Consider the following 18540-nt stretch of genomic DNA (forward strand, 5'->3'; position numbering starts at 1 on the left):
AGCTTCTATGGTAGATCGTCCCGGGCATGAACCCGAACTGGTTGTCTGAAATAGACACCGTCCTTCGCACTCTCATTTCTACCACTCTCTCCCAAACTTTCATGGTATGACTTAGTAATTTGATGCCCCTATAGTTGTTACAGCTCTGGACATCACCTTTGTTCTTATACAACGGGACCATTGTACTCCACCTCCACTCTTCAGGCATTCTATTAGTCTTGAATATAACACTAAACAATGTAGTAAGCCATTCCAAGCCTTCTCTACCCACACACCTCCACAGTTCAACCGGAATTTCGTCTGGCCCGGTAGCTCTGCCCCTTCTCATCTTACGCATTGCCTCCATGACTTCATCGATCTCAATGTTCCTACAATTACTTATTTCATGGTGACTGTCGGCATTCCTCGATTCCCCAAGTATAATATCTTGATCCCCTTCTTCACTTAGAAATTTATGAAAGTAGGTCTGCCACCTCCTCTTAATCTGGTCATCTCCCATCAAAACTTTGTCGTCATCATCTTTTATGCACCTCACTTGGTCCAGATCCCGAGTTGTCCTCTCTCTTGCCTTAGCGAGTCGGAATAACTTCTTCTCCCCACCTTTGTTCCTTAGTTCCTCATACAGACGAGCAAAAGCTGTCGTCTTAGCCTCCGTCACTGCCATCTTCGCCTCCTTCCTAGCTACCTTATACCTTTGACTGTTCTCTCTCTTCTCCTCCTCGTCAGTGCTCCCTACTAACCTTAGGTAAGCCGCCTTCTTAGCTTCCACTTTACCTTGGACAACTGCATTCCACCACCAATCTCCTTTGTGTCCACCATAGTGGCCCATAGATATCCCTAACACCACTCTCGCCGCCTTTCTTATACAGTCCGCCGTCGTCGACCACATTGTGTTTGCGTCCCCACTACTTCTCCAAGCTCCCATTGCCGGTAACCTTCCTTCAAACTCTTTAGCTTTATCCTTAGTTAAGGCGCCCCACCTAATCCTGCGGCGTCCTTGTACTGACCTCTTCTTCCTCCTTATCCTAATACAGATGTCCATCACCAAAAGCCTATGCTGCGTTGAGAGGGTCTCACCTGGGATAACCTTGCAGTCCTCGCACAACCTTCTGTCGCATCTCTTGAGGAGGAGATAGTCAATCTGAGTCTTCGCCACCGAACTTTGGTAAGTAACCAAGTGTTCATCCCGCTTCGTAAAACTCGAGTTTGCAATGACTAGATCGAAAGCCTTGGCAAAGTCCAACAGCGCAATGCCCCCTCCGTTCCGCTCTCCGAAACCACATCCGCCATGCACCTCAGTGTACCCACCTGCAGATAACCCAATATGACCATTTAAATCTCCTCCTATGAATAACCTCTCGGAAGGCGGTATACTACGAACAATCTCATCCAACCCCTCCCAAAATTGCCTATTAATATCCTCATCCAAGCCTGCTTGTGGTGCGTACGCGCTAACGACATTTAAAGTACCCTCACCCACCACCAACTTAATAGTCATTAGCCTATTATTCACCCGCCTGACCTCTACCACGGACTCCCTAAGATGGCTATCTACCAGGATACCCACTCCATTCTTACCCCTCAGGACACCAGAGTACCACAACTTATACCCATCCACATTTTTCACCCTCGATCCGACCCACCTAGTCTCCTGGACACACGCTATATTAATCTTCCTCTTCTGCAGGATTTTCGCCAGCTCTATGGATTTACTCGTTAGTGAACCTATGTTCCATGACCCGATTCTCAACCTATAGGCTCCCTTGCCCCCTCTACCTCCCCTGCTACCCGACCTACCCCCTGAACCCCACCCCACACTCTGCCCCACCGGGGACATGCCTTTATTCTATCATCCCAGACTGCAGCCACTACACCTACAACAATCTAGAGAAGACTCGCTAGTGCACAACATACACAAATCAAACTAGAAGGAAACACGTGGTAACTAGTATCCTATTTGAAAGGTTTAACTATTGCGAAGTAAAGTAACCGTAATTTAGCTAACACCAAAAGGGAAACAGTAAAACAGGAGGTACCAACTCCCGATAACAAAACCTGTGGCTGATTTGCTGTGCTCGATGTAGTTGTACGCTCCCGCCCACTTCCTACCACCCTTGCTGACACTCGCCCAGGTTGCTCTCCTTTGCTAGTGCTCGTGCGCCCAACTTGTCTCCAATACTCCAAGAATTCCTGAAAACAAAGAAAATACCACGACCCAAAAACCAGAAGGAGCTATCACTGCTACCACTGGTAAGCAAAGAAGCAGAGCAAAACAATTGCTCTTTTTCAATTGAAACAGATGCACCACTGCAGAAAGGTTGCTCTCTTTCAATTACCGCTCCGTTTTTCCTATTTTTAGTTTTTTATGCTTCATTGTCCGTATCTTATGTAATAGAGTTGAGTTGGAGTGGTTTTGATAAGAAATGAGACACTTAGTCTCTTTTAAGAAGGCTTAAGATGGAAAAGTCAACCGGACATTGACATATGAGTTAGAGGGCTCGGATGTAAATTCCCATGGTTTGGTTAGCTCCGGAAGATGATTTGAGACTTAGGAGTGTGATCGGAATTTATTTTGGAAGCCTGGTGTAGAATTTGGCTTGAATTGGCGAAGTTAGTAGTTTGACGATTTCCGGTTGATAGGTGAAATTTTGATTCGGGAGTCGGAATGGAATTCCGAGAGTTGCTGTAGCTTCATTATGTGATTTAGGATATGTGTGCAAAATTTCAAGTTATTCGGACGTGGTTTAGTTGGGTTTTTTATCAAAAGTGTGTTTCAGAAGTTTTAGGAAAACTTAGGCTTGAATTTGAGGTAATTTGATGGTTTTGGTGTTGTTGAGGTGTTTTGATGATTGGAACGAGGTTGAATAATGTTTTAGGATGCGTTGGTGTTGTTGGTTGAGGTCCCGGGGGCCTCGGGTGTGTTTCGGGTGAGTTTTGAGCGAGTACGGACATACCAGAACTTAGAAAATGGATGGGGCAGTCATTTATGCGCGGGGCGCGGTCCTTTTTGCGCTGGGCGCGGTGGCCTAGCATGGGGCGCGGTCAAGTGATGCGGCCCGCGGTCATGAAGACCTGAAGGTCATCGGTCAAACTTCGGAAGCTCATATCGTTTGATCTACAAGGAATTTTGAAGTGACTCAAAAACGAAAGTTGTAGCTCTTCCTGTCTAGATTCTAGAAAGGTAATGATATCGCAATTTGGAAATATGTAGCAAACGTTATGGCCAAAATACTAAAGCCTGTCATTGTAGAGGACGGCCTGTGCGGTCGCGGTTGTGTTTGCGCGGACCGCGGTAGCTGAAACCTGAGGGGTACCCTATAAGTATGAGGTTTTGGGTTTTATTTAATATTTTGACCTAGAGAGCTCAAATTTTGGCGATTTTTTGAAGGTCTTTCAAAAAATTTCATTTGGGTAAGTGATTTTAACTCAGATTTGGCTAGAACACATGAATCTATCACTGAACTCATCATTTAATTCGTGATTTGGGATAGAATTTGGGAAGAAAATTGTGAAACCTTTCAAAAATGTAAAATGAGGATTTAAAGGACCAAATGGTATTGGAATTGGATAATTTTGGTATGGTTAGACTCATGAGGGTATGAGGATTCTGAAAATGTATATTTTACCTGATTTTGAGACGTGGGCCCGGGGCTCGGGTTTTGCTAGAACCCTTAGGGTATTTTTGACTGGTTTTCCTAACTTATTTTATTAAAGAACTTATATCCTCTGTCATCTTTTCCAATTTTTAAAGAATGATATGAACCAGATTTTTGAAATGTTAATCATAAATAGGAAGAGAATATGAGGGCTGAGACCCCGACCGTACATTATGCCCGAGAGGCTGTGAGTTTTAAATGACTGAGAGGAGTCGAGGACCCAATAGTGAGGATATTTTATATGATATGGATCGGGTTGCGCACCGCAACATATATATATATATTATACATATTATGGACCGGGCTTCACGCCGCAACAATTACTTATATGGATCGGGCTGCATGCCGCAGAAATTATATAGCACTTGGGCTAAAGAAGACCCTCCGAAGTCTGCACACCCCAGTGAGTGTAGTCGACTATTATTGTTATGGATCGGGCTGTACGCCACAGCGATATGCGGATCGGGCTGCACGCCGCAGCGGTATATGTATTTATTGATTCGGTTATCGTGAGAAGTATATGAATTGAGAACTGAGGATAAGAACAAATAAATTAACTGAAATGCTTGAGGAGCTGATTTATACTGATTATATCTGTTTTACCTAGTTTAAAAAATTTCACATGACTTCCTCATTCAGTGCTGCTTAAATGATTTTACTGTTTTGGTATAGAACTACTTAGTTCCTTTACGTGATTTCATACTGTCAGCCATTATTTATTGTTATTACTCACTGGGTCGGAGTACTCAAATTACTCCCTACACCATGTTTGCAGGTACAGGTATTCCTGAGGCATAGAGCGAGCTTTCCTGCCATTCTGTTTTCATCGGAGTTGTCGAGGTAGCTGCATGGCATTTGCAAACCTGATTTCTCCTTCTATCTCCACTTATTATCCCGTATTTTAGACATATTTCTGTATTAGATTGTTGAAATCTTGTATTAGAGGCTCAGACTTGTGACACCGGATCAGTGGGCTGTTTTACAGAGATTTTTCGTGATTCTGGTTTCCGTACATTTCATCTGTTAAATTCATACTTCTATTTATGTTAAATTGGTATTAAATCCAGAAAATTGGTATTGAATTATAAATAAAGAGATTGTGAGATGTTAATTGGTTGGGCTTTCCTAGCATTGTGTTGGGCGCCATCACGGCCAGAGTTGGGGTTGTGACAAGTTGGTATCAGAGCCTAGGTTACTTGGTCTCGCGAGTCATGAGCTGGTTTAGTAGAGTCTCGCGGATCGGTACGGAGACGTCTGTATTTATCCTCGAGAGCCTGCAAAACCTTTAGGAAAACTTTAATCTTGAATTCTTATCGTGCGTCCTTGATTCAACTTGAAAAATAACTCTTGAAATTCCTTCCACGCATTCGTATGTGTGCATGTGCGCTCAGTATCAGATATGCCTTGATGGCTTGTGATTCCCTGATCGAGAGGCGAGATATGATCTCTGTGAGTTTGATGTTGGGCCAATCTAGAGGACTTGAGGTCGGATCCTTGCCTATGGCTTGAGCACCGAGGTGTTGATTGTGTGAGCAAGTGTTTTGAACTTATATGTGTGGTATTGTCCCTATTAGTAGAAGTGACGGCTGACAACTATGTGATGCGTATGTTGGTACTGTGAGAGGTATCTATATGACTTGAAAGTGACAAGGAAGGTCTGATGGATGATAGATGAACTATTAAGTGTTTGATTTCCATTGTGGTTGGATGTGTAGCCCCGAGTTATGGGCGCGTGAAGAATCCTTTCATGTCTCCTAGTTGGAGTGAAGTAAATTTCATGTTGCGGTATGAGTTCAGACTCAGGAAGATTAAGTGACTGTGTAATGTGTATGACGGTGGAAGGTATACAAAAATATTATATTGAGGCGAAGCCAACGGGTTGTCTCCTGCGGTTTTTTGTGATTATGTGATCCTTATGCTGTCTGTTAGAAGATCTCATTCACAAGTGAAACATATGTGTTGAAATTTAAATTTGGGTCACTTAATAGAGTGGGCTTAACTGTTACGATAGTGAATGCCAGATTTGCATAAAGTTAAAGTACCCAATGGTCGGTGTTTCAAGAGCTTATGAAGGACTAAGTCTAATCTCACTATGGTATTATGGAAACAATAAAGTATACACGTTATAAGTTATGGTGCCTATTTTGATCTATGGCTTTGAGCCAAGTATGGGAGTCCGCTCTTGAATAGTTGATTGCACGGTTATGTGCTCTAATGGTTCTAGTTTGAGGCGTATTTGTGAATTAGTTTTGGCTCGAGTAAAGGATATTTCAATAAAGGTTATGTTATGCCTTATGGGTGTACAAGAATCGGGTAAAGACTTGAGTTGTGGTTGGTAAGGAATGCTTGGTGCATAGGGCAGGAAGTTGCTTGGTTATATCGAAATGAGGTCACATTCTGCAGTGTCGGAGCGCAAATGAAGCACAGGTTGTTCGGTTCGTTTAATCAATCTAAATACGGTTTAAGTAGAGTGGATGCCTCTAGATAATGGTCCTATTGTGTTCAAAATTTTGCATGTAACAATTGGATATTTTCAAGTTGTCTGTGTGGTTAGGAACCGAGTTTTCCTTGGAAGACGTCAAGACTTGTGGTGTTTTCTATATTAATTTTGGGATTCTATGTATTAATATTAGGAGGTAACGGATTTAGATTCGCAGGAAGTTCTTCAGAGCGAAGTATTTCGAATGTAATGCTTTTTGGAATATTTGAGAGAGTAGTCAGCGACTTATGGTTCTTAGACAGTGTAGTTTTATTCTTGGATCTTGTGTGGTAAGCCTGGGTTGAAGAATTATGGTGTTATAGCAAGAGGGAATTGCAAGTTGAAGATGCATCAGAAGGACGTTTAGATAGATGAAGCAGCTTGATAGTAGACCGGATCAGTATGGTAAGGATATGATTAACTCCTTGTGTGTGTTCGAGGTAATGAGCTCTTACAGGTATTTTGCAGCAATGCTTTTGGGTTTTGATGGCTTGCTTAGCTTGGTCTAGTAGAAGGATCAGTTGAATTTGTGCAAATGGAATTCGGAGAGTCCTTGAGGATTTCTACTGCAGTTTGGAGATGTATATTTTCTATAGGCATGCGGAGCATATGATGTATAGTGATTTTTTTTCGTGATGGGATCAATGGAAAGTTCTTGACTAGTTGAGTACGTAGATGTCTGTGGCTCGGAAGGGAGATGAAGTTCTCATGTTATACTAGGATGGTATGGTATGTGCGATATGTAGTGGAGGATCGAGATTAGTGTGTGTAAGGTTCAGTTCAGTTCTGGAAGGGAGTTCATAAAACTCTTAGGCAGTGGGTAGTTTCAGATAATTAGAGAAATGAACGTCAGATGGTTTGAGAAGGGATCTTCAGATGATTAAGGAAATGATTTGACGAGATTATATGTTTCATAAAAAAATAAATAATAAAAGCAATGTGATTAAGTTGATGGCACTTCGGTAGTAGTGTGACACTTTGGGGCTAGATCGATTGCTGATATTCGAGTTTGCTTGGTGTAATAGAAGAATTTTAGAGTATCTCTGGTGATGTGACTGGGCATTAGAGGTGTGGCATGTATTCGGACGGTGAAGTTGGGATCGGACGTGGTTGTTCATGTGTCGTCTGGATTTGGAGACGGAAGTTCTTATATTCAAGCTATGCGTGGTTGTAGATCGTGTATATCGACACTGTTTAGTGACTATCGGGGTTTGGAGAACCGAACGGATCTTTTGTTACTTGGTAGATTAGATCTTAGACGTGATATGAGGTTCAGACTGGTTGTCTCCGTGTTGTGTTATTCTGGGATATTGCGCTAAGGCGACACTGTTGGCTATGCCAGAAAATGCCACGAATTGAGTGGCGATGTTCGATGGATCATGTCCTATTAGAGAGATTTTTACATTTCGAAGGCCCATCGGACGGCTGGGAAGGATTTTCCTTTCTTAATTGGGCTCTTGTAATGGGAGCCAGTGCTGAGGCTCCTCATATTGATTCAGTTACGGTTATTTATATGATCTATGAATTTGGAGACGGGGAATTCTAAAAAATATACTATTTCGGGATGGTAGCATGTTGAGAGGAGTATTTTAGCTAACTTATTGGATGCACTAGTCGAGCTAATTGATGGTGATAACTATACTTTGTAAGCACAAATATATATGAGGTTTGAACCTGTGTGCAAGCACCGAGCTAATGTTTATGCTCGGAAGATATGTATGCTATGATATGCTTAGAGTGGGATATTGGGCTTAAAGGTATAATGTTTCTCGTATTTGTAATTCTGTTAAGAACTATCTGGACTATACTTGAGATTTCCAAGATGCTAAATTCCAGAACAAACTGGGTAATTACTAATTCTGTGTTAACTTGCCGATTTGAGCTATGACAGCGCAGTTTGCTCATACCTACGATATAGAGTGTTATTTATTCCAGTCAAGGAGAATGAGAAACTTGTTTCAGTTAGCATATACATGTGTACTTGTTGGATTGCTTCTATATGATATGCTTGGACTGGAGGTTTGTGACCGTGTCAGGTGGATTATGTTATTGGAAACTAAGTTGCTCGTGAAGTTGATGTCAATGTGAGCTATATAAGAGCCGGTTATTATTATTCTATTCATATATCTGGGTTCCACTGTGATTGACGAGCCCATAGCATATCGTTGGGGTGGTACTTGTGGAACTTGCAAAACGGCTCTCTTCTTTGAGGTATTTTCCCTTTCTAAGGTAACCAAATGTTGCAATAGTGAGGTTTACTGGTATGACATTGTATTATGTACTTCTCCGTGGGCATGATGATTCGCTTGTGGTACTAGACATCAAATTGCGCTTGGTTGATGGTTTTGAGCATGGTGACTTAGGGTGTCTCAGGTGAACTAGTGTCTGAATACCTCGCGATTAGATTCGCGTGCTCTGTTTCTATGATGTGAGACGGATTCTCAGCCTTGTGTTATGGTGGTACTAGTTAGCTTGTGGTACAGCTCTTTGATTTGAGTCATTTTCATGAATTTAGTATACTCGAACTAATGCTTATTGGCGCGCGTACTATGCGAGTTGTGGCTTAGGCATGTATTGATGTGTCATGTCACCAGAGTAGTGTGTTGGATTATAAGAGATCAGAGGGGTCACTAATGAATACAAACGGATTCGATTTCGGTATGTTGGAAGGGAAATATCGAGCTTCGACTCAAAAATTTGATGTGCCATTTGCCAAAGGGGAAATGGCTTCATGAATGGTTGATATAAGAAACGAGTATGGCTTACAGTGTGTTTTATTTACCCTTTGCAGTATATGAAGATGTTAGGATGAGACCTTAGCTGATAAGAGGTTTTCTATCGGTATTCGGTTGTTGCGTGCAACTGCTATGATTAGGAGTTATTGCTGCAAGCGTTTGAGTCATGTGTTATGTTATGTAATTACACCCGAGGTTGCAGGTATGGGTTGTTACAGCTTGTTTGGGCTTATTCAGAGTATAAATGTGGGATTCTGATCATATGAAGGATTTCAAAAGTGGAAATGTGGTCCTATGGTTTGTGGGCTAGATTGGATAGCAAAAATTTCAGTTACAATGTGTTGTCGGACCTATATGAGATAGGGTGACATGGGTTCATCCCCGGGTTTATGTGTGGTAAGGTTATTCGGCGATTGTTTGGCTTTTGGAACAACTCTGGGCACGTTTGAGGACGAACGTTTGTTTAGGTTAGGGATGATGTGACGACCCGACCCGTCGTCTCATGAGTTACCGCTCTGTTTTTCCTATTTTCAGCTTCTTTATTCTTCATCATCTGTATCTTATGTAATAGAGTTGAGTTGGAGTGGTTTCGATAAGAAATGAGACACTTAGTCTCTTTTAAGAAGGCTTAAGTTGGAAAAGTCAACCGGACGTTGACTTATGAGTTAGAGGGCTCGGATGTGAATTCCCATGGTTCGGTTAGCTCCGGGAGATGATTTGAGACTTAGGAGCGTGATCAGAATTTATTTTGGAAGCCCGGTGTAGAATTAGGCTTGAATTGGCGAAGTTAGTAGTTTGACAATTTCCGGTTGATAGGTGAGATTTTCATCCGGGAGTTCGAATGGAATTCCGAGAGTTGCTGTAGCTTCATTATGTGATTTAGGATACGTGTGCAAAATTTCAAGTTATTCAGACGTGATTTAGTTGGGTTTTTTATCAAAAGTGTGTTTCGGAAGTTTTAGAAGAACTTAGGCTTGAATTTGAAGTAATTTAACGGTTTTGGTGTTGTTGAGGTGTTTTGATGATTGGAACGAGGTTGAATAATGTTTTAGGATGCGTTGGTGTTTTTGGTTGAGGTCCCGGGGGCCTCGGGTGTGTTTCGGGTGAGTTTTGAGCGAGTACGGACATCCAAGAAATTAGAAAATGGATGGAGCAGTCATTTGTGCGCGGGGCACAGTCTTTTTTGCGCTGGGCTCAGTGGCCTACCGCGGGGCGCGGTCATGTGATGCGGCTCGTGGTCATGAAGGCCTGCAGGTCGTCGGTCTAACTTCGGAAGCTCATATCGTTTGATCTACAAGGAATTTTGAAGTGACTCAAAACGAAAGTTGTAGCCCTTCGTGTCTAGTTTCCATAAAGGTAAAGATATTGCAATTTGGACATCTGTATCAAAAGTTACGGCCAAAATACTAAAGCCTGTCACTGAACAACACTAGCTTGCGCGGACCGCAGTTGTGTTTGCGCGGACCGCGGTCGATTTGGTGCGGCCCGCGGTAGCTGAAACCTGAGGGGTACCCTATAAATATGAGGTTTTGGGTTTTATTTAATATTTTGACCTAGAGAGCTCGAATTTTGGCGATTTTTCGAAGGTCTTTCAAGAAATTCATCGGTGTAAGTGATTTTAACTCAGATTTGGCTAGAACATATGAATTTGTCACTGAATTCATCATTTAATACGTGATTTGGGATAGAATTTAGGAAGAAAATTGTGAAACCTTTCAAAAATCTAAAATGATGATTTGAAGGACCAGATGGTATCGGAATTGGATAATTTTGGTATGGTTAGACTCGTGAGGGTATGAGGATTCTGAAAATGTAAATTTTACCAAATTCTAAGACGTGGGCTCGGGGCTCGGGTTTTGCTAATTTCGAGATTTTTGATATTTTTCGAATGTTTTCGCTTGGGCTATGTTCCCTTAGCATATTGTGACCTATTCGTTCTAAATTTTGGATAGATTCGACGCGCGTGGAGGCCAATTTGAGAGGCAAGGGCTATGTTCCCAATTTGAGGTGAGTAATGATTTTAAATGATGTCCTGAGGGTTTGAAACCCTAGATTTGCACAACATAGTTCTATACTAAGTTGAGATACACGTTGTGTGATGAGCGTGAGGTTCAATGCTATGGGGATTGGGACTTGGTCCATCCCAAATGATATTTTTCTACATTTTTGATTGAGACATATACTTTATTATTGTGAATTGGGCTTGTTGCCATGCTTGGGGCCTTGTGCCGACCTGTAGAACCCTTAGGGGATTTTTGACTAATTTTCCTCACTTATTTTGTTAAACCACTTATATCCTCAGTCATGTTTTCCAATTGTCTAAGAATGATATGAACCAGATTTTTGAAATGTTAATCATAAATAGGAAGTGATATGAGGGCTGAGACACTGACCGTACATTATGCCCGACATGCTGTGATTTTTAAATAACTGAGAGGATTCGAGCACCCAATAGTGAGGATATTTTATATGATATGGATCGGGCTGCGCGCCGCAGCAGATATATATATTATACATATTATGGATCGGGCTGCACGCCGCAACAATTACTTATATGGATCGAGCTGCACGCCGCAGCAATTATATAGCGCTTGGGCTAAAGGAGCCCTTCCGGAGTCTGCACACTCCCAGTGAGAGCAGTCGACTATTATTATTATAGATCGGGTTGTACGCCACAGCGATATGTGGATCGTACTGCACGCTGCAGCGATATATTTATTTATTAATTTGGTTATCGTGAGAAGTATCTGAATTGAGAACTGAGGATAAGAACGAATAAATGAACTGAAATGCTTGAGGAGCTGATTTATACTGATTATATCTGTTTTACCTAGTTTAAAAATTTTCACATGACTTCCTCATTCAGTGTTGCTTAAATGATTTTACTGTTTTGGTATAGAACTGCTTAGTTCCTTTACGTGATTTCATACTGTCAGCCATTATTTATTGTTATTACTCACTGGGTCGGAGTACTCACATTACTCCCTGTACCATGTGTGCAGGTACAGGTATTCCTGAGGCATAGAGCGATCTTTCCTGCCGTTCTGTTTTCATCGAAGTTGTCGAGGTAGCTGCATGGCGTTTGTAGACCCGATTTCTCCTTCTATCTCCACTTATTATCCCGCATTTTAGACATATTTCTGTATTAGATTGTTGAAATCTTGTATTAGAGGCTCAGACTTGTGACACCGGATCAGTGGGCTGTTTTACAGAGATTTTTTGTGATTATGGTTTCCGTATATTTCATCCGTTAAATTCATACTTCTATTTATATATGTTAATTGGTCGGGCTTGCCTAGCATTGTGTTGGGCGCCATCACGGTCCTGGTTGGGGTCGTGACACCTCCATTCCCTTAAAGACTTTCTAGGAAAGTTGACGATAGCAAACTCGAAAAGTTCTATGACATTCTCAAGCAATTATCGGTGAATATTCCATTTGTGGAAGCATTTCAAAAGATGACAGGTTTTGCTAAATATTTGAAAGACTTGATTACCAAGAAGAGAACCACCAAAAATGAAGTGGTGAATGTGACATACCGTGTAAGTTCCATCACTGCAAAATCCTCCGTTAAAAAAAAAAGAAGACCCGGGAGCTTTCACCATTCCTTGTACTATTGGGGCACATGATTTTGCAAGAGCCCTATGTGATAATGGGGCTAGAATCAACTTGATGCCTCTTGCCATTTACAAGAAAGCAGGGTTAGGTATGCCAAGGCCCACAAGTATGAGATTGCAAATGGCCGATCGTTCCATAAAAAAACCGATGGGAATTGTTGATGATATGCTTGTTCAAGTGGGAAATTTTCATTTACCCTTCGATTTCGTAATCCTTGATTGTGCGGTTGACAAAGAGATCCCTAACATTTTGGGGAGACCATTCCTAGCCACAGGAAGAGCACTAATGGATTCAGAACGGATTGAGATCAAATTTCGTGTGAATGATGAACAAGTTACACTCCAAGAAAGCAAGGGTATGAAACTACCACATGAATATGAGAGCATCTCGGTGATTGATGTTGTTGATGAAGTGGAAGATGCGGCTGAAATGAAGATGGAAGAACAATGCCTTGGTGAGGCGTTGGCGGCTATTTTAGTGAACATTGATGGTGAAAATATGGAAGGATATATGGAATCGGTAAATGCATTGGAAGGGCTTGGGTCGTACACTTATGCTACGGCAAAGCTCTCTCTCGATTTGGAGAATAAAGCCACTACTCCAGCAAAGCCTTCTATTATTGAGCCACCACAATTAGAGCTCAAACCACTTCCACCACACTTGAGGTATAAATTTCTTGTCTCAAATGATACTTTACTGGTAATCATTTATTCTTTGTTGAATGATGTGCAGGTAGAACAATTGTTGGAAATCTTGAAGGAGCATAGGCAAGATATTGGATGGACAATTGTGGATATCCAAGGGATTCCCCTCAGAATTTGCAAACACAAGATCCACTTGGAAAGTGAGACGAAACCAAGTGTGCAGCATCAACGTCATTTGAACCCGTCCATGTAAGAGGTGGTAAAGAAAGAAATCATCAAGTGGTTGGATGCCGGGTAGTCTACCCCATTGCCGATAGTTCTTGGTTGAGCCCGGTGCAATGTGTGCCGAAAAATGGAGACATGACCATGATTAAAAATGAGCCAATCCCAACAAGAACGGTGACCGGATGGAGGGTGTGTATGGGTTATCGAAAGCGCAACAGTGCCACATGCAAAGACCATTTCCCTATGCCTTTTATTGGTCAAAATGCTTGATCGGCTAGCGTGAAGGTCATTCTATTGCTTTCTTGATGGATATTCCGGCTACAACCAAATCAACATAGCACTGGAGGACAAAGAGAAGACAACATTCACTTGCCCTTATGGAACTTTTGCTTTTAGCCAGATGCCATTTGGTTTGTGCAATGCTCCGGCTACTTTTCAAAGATGTATGATGTCTATTTTCTTTGGCATGGTGGAGGATTTTCTAGAGGTTTTCATGGATGACTTCTCGGTGGTAGGTGACTCTTTTGAGCACTGTCTTAATAATCTTAGACAAGTGCTTAAGAGATATGAAGAGACCAACCTTGTGCTCAACTGGGAGAAATGCCATTTCATGGTGGATGAAGGCATTGTATTGGGGCATAAAATTTCAAAACATGGCATAGAGGTTGATCAGGCAAAGATTGAGATTATTTCCAAGCTTTCTCCGCCTACTTCCGTTGAAGGTGTTCGAAGTTTCTTGGGGCATGCCGGGTTCTATAGGCGTTTCATCAAGGATTTTTCCAAGATTGCAAATCCTATGTGCAAACTCCTTGAGAAATATGCCAAATTTATGTTTGACGAGAAATGCGTCAAAGCCTTTGAAGAATTGAAGCAAAAGCTCACCACGGCACCTATTATTGTCACACCTTATTGGTCTCTTCCTTTCGAGCTCATGTGTGACGCTAGTGGTGTAGCTATTGGAGAAATGTTTAACCAACATCACAATAAGGTTCTCCACCCGGTCTATTAGGCAAGCCAGACACTCAATGGACGCAAATGAATTACACAGTGACTGAGCAAGACTTCTTGCCATTGTTTACGCCTTTGAGAAATTCCAGGCTTATTTGTTGGGATCCAAAGTAATAGTGTACACACATCATGCTTCTCTTCGCTATCTCATGGCAAAGAAGGATGCAAAGCTTAGATTAATTCGGTGGGTCTTGTTGTTGCAAGAATTTGACTTTGAGGTCAAGGATCGCAAGGGAACTCAAAAACAAGTAGCGGATCATTTATCAAGGCTTGAAGAGGCAGGAAGGCTAAAGGGAGATCTTGAAATCAATGATGCATTCCTGGATGAGCACATATTGGCACTATCTAGCATTTTTGCTCCTTGGTATGCCGATATTGCTAACTTCTTGGTTAGTAACCTTATTCCAGATGGATTGGAATCCTATCAAAAGAAGTTTTTGAGAGATTGTCGGCAATACTATTGGGAAGAACCATTCTTGTTCCATGTTTGTGCTGACAACATCATCAGAAGGTGTGTTCCAGAAGAATAGATTATGCCAATTCTAAAGGCAAGCCACGATTCACCGGTTGGGGTCATCATGGGGGAAATCGAACGGATGCTAAGGTGCTTGAATGTGGTTATTATTGGCCGTCGATCTATCATGATGCCAATGAAATGGTAAAGGATTGTGACTAATGCCAAAGGCAAGGATCAATCTCCAAGAGGCATGAAAAGCCAATGCACTTTGTGATGGAGATAGAAATCTTTGACGTTTGGGGAATTGATTTTATGGGTCCCTTTGTAAGCTCTTGTGGGATGAAATATATCCTGGTGGTTGTGGAATATGTGTACAAATGAGTTGAAGAAATTTCCTTACTAAGCAACGAGGCAAGAAATGTAACCGCATTCTTAAAAAAAACAAATTCACTCGGTTTGGCACTCCTAGATCCATTCTTAGTGATGGAGGGTCTCTTTCTATAACAAGGCTTTCACGGGGCTACTAGAGAAATATGGCATCAAGCATAAGGTGGACACACCTTATCACCCCCAATCAAGTGGTCATGTTGAGGTTTCCAACTGGAAGATAAAGAGCATTCTAGCAAAAACTGTCAATGCAAACAGGACCGATTGGTCAAGGAAGCTAGATGACACATTGTGGGCATACTGCACGGCGTACAAAACTTTTATTTGCACTTCTCCTTATCGGTTAGTCTTCGGCAAAGCTTGTCATCTACCCGTAGAACTGGAACACAAAGTCATGTGGGCACTGAAGAGGTTGAACTTGGACTGGGCTGAAGCTGCAAATTTGATGTTAACACAACTTAATGAAATGGAGGAATTTCGTTTCCATGCATATGAAAGTGCAACTGTGTAAAAAGAAAGGATGAAGTTCGTTCACGACAAAAAGATCTTGAAGAGGGAGTTCAAGTCGGGTGACTTGGTTTTGCTCTTTAACTCAAGGCTCAAATTGTTTCCGGGCAAGCTCAAATCAAAATGGTCTGGTCCGTTCAAGGTGGTAAATGTCTCTCCTTTTGGAGCTGTGGAACTAGATTCGGAGGATGGATTGTGAACCTTCAAAGTGAATGGCCAGCGAGTCAAGCACTACTTGGGCACAAATGGAGAAAAACATTTGGTGGAGAAGTTGGCTCTTAAAGATGGTCCGTGCCCGACCAATGAGTGAATCCAAATGAATGCCAACTTCGTCGTGCCGCGACGTTAAATCAAGAGCTTCAAGTGAGGCAACCCATGTGTGGTAACACCCTTTTTGGCCTTTAAATTTTTAGTTTTTGTTAGATAGATTTAATTGAGTAATTAAAGTGTGTGTTAGAGTGTAGGGGATTCAAAAGATCATAACACGGGGTAAGATTGCATCAAAAAGGGAAGAAAAATCACCTTGGGAAGTTTGTTACACATATGCGGTCTCAATTTAACTATGTGGACCGCACTTTAGTCGCAAACCCAGACAGTGTGTTTGGCTAAATTTACTGATAAAACTGCGACAAGGTGGTGCAATTTGCGGACTGCATTTCCACTATGTGAACGCATAGTGCACCGCATTTTTGGCCCTGCAGCAACTCAATTGAATCCACCGCATAACACTTATGCGGTCGCATAGTGTGTTATGCGGTGACTTGCCCGTCGCAATTCTCCTAGATATGGGTCCCAGGAAACATACAACCTCTGTCCAGAAAAGGGCCTCCTCCAGTCATCAAACTCAACAAGCAAAACGACCGCGACCGGACCCTACTGCTACACTTTCCTCCAATCTGATGAGGAGGAGATATTGACCAAAGTTGACCTACAAGCTGAGGCAAAAAGGAAACGAGGAGATGACTTCCAGCTCAGGTTTGGGGTCGAAGGGTCCAGGGAGCTTTATAGAGAAGCGCTGACAAAATGAAAAATCCTGGCCAAAAAACAACTGAGTATGAATGGGCTACAAGATCAGTACCCCCACATCTGGGAGAAGATCAAGGCGAGAAAATGGGAGTGCTTCACGGAGCTGCCTGATGAATATAATGAAAACATTATCCATGAATTTTATGCCTCCTATGGAGTCTCCAGGACTGCTCATCACAAATGCAACAGGGTTTTCTGTGACAATATGTTAGTTCGGGGGAAGAGTGTGTTCTGCAGTGATGAGACTATCAATGAGTTTTACATCCCTGAATGGAGCCCGAGTATAGCTGAGTACGCCGCCAAATGGGCAAATCGGGACAATGAGCGTAGTTGGATAGCTTCTGTGATAGCTAAGGGGACCTCTGCTTGGATCAACACGGTGCACAAAATATACAAGGAGGATCTCAAGCGAGAGGGATAATTTTGGCTTAGCTTTGTCACCTCTCGACTGATACCATCCAGAAACACGAAAGACATAAGCATTGAGAAAGCTCTTCTCATTGCATGCATTATGGCGGGAATCAAGATTAATGTGGGTAACTTTATCTTTCGAGAGATAGGGATCCAGGCAAAGCGGACAGCCACTTCACTTACATTCCCCTACATGATCACAGCCCTCTGTAAGGTTGTGAAAGTCCCTACCATGCCACACACTAACAAGATAGGGAAGGCCCTGAAGGATATTGATATCACGCGCATCAATGACGCATCAGATGTTGCTCCCCTAGAGGTTTAGACCCAGGTTCCTATTGACGTAGAACACTCAGATTCCCAGACTCCAGTGTCTCTTCAGGCTACAGTTGCATCCGCTTCCACTTCACAACCCACTTCTCAGTCTACCATTGTTTAGCCCTCTACTGCACTGCCAGCTGTCTTAAGGCTAGGTCTCTTAGCGCAACATGCTAATACTAAGGTAGACCAGCTCCTGAAGAGTCTCCCTACCCCCATCAAGCAAGCCCTGACTCCTATCTAGTCTTTAGTGACAGCTCTCCAGCAGCGGCAGACATCTTATGAGGATCGCTTGCAATAGCTTGAGTTGAGGGTTGAGAAGATAGAGAGAGGAGAGGTTAGTGACTTGCCAAAGCTCCAGGAGGAAGTTGCCACTATGAAGACCGAGTTGCACAAGACGCAAACTTTGTAGTTCGATCTATCATCCTTCCTGCCCAAGGAAGGTGAGCAAGGAGCAGACACAGTAGCACCAGACTTGGATCTTGATTTCTCCACACTGATGATAGATATTTCACCTCTGACTGACGGGGCTTCCCAGCCTCCAGCTCCCTCTACACATATTGATATTCGTTCTGAGGAAGATTCCGGTCACTTTGTAGAGTCCGAAGGTGAGGAGGCAAACAAGGAAGAGGATGAGTAGGATTCATAGTCCGAGGAGGATGGTGGCCCTCAAGAGAAGGGCAAGCAGGCTGCTACCTTGACAGTTGAGGATGAAGTAGAAGTAGACATTCAGGTGGCAATAGCACATTCGCTAGCAGATATGGTCGCCCCAGCAGATCCATCGACCACTGTTGATACCCAATTTTTTCCTGTATATTTTTTATATGCAAAATACATTCAAAATAGCATGTATATGCATATGAAAGTATGTCCCAAGGTTTTAATATTTTTCTCTTGATTTTTAAATTAATTTATTGCCTTATTTTAGCAAGAAAAACCCAATAATTATTTCCAAAATTATCATTTGGTGGTTCATTTATTAGATTCTCGTATTTATACTAAAATATAGCTAAAATATTTTTTTGCATATTTTTACAAATTTATTTTGGCATTTTTAAAATCTAAATTGCA

The sequence above is a fragment of the Nicotiana tabacum genome, chromosome 5 (genome assembly GCF_000715075.1).
Source record: "Nicotiana tabacum cultivar K326 chromosome 5, ASM71507v2, whole genome shotgun sequence".
Lineage (NCBI taxonomy): Eukaryota > Viridiplantae > Streptophyta > Magnoliopsida > Solanales > Solanaceae > Nicotiana > Nicotiana tabacum.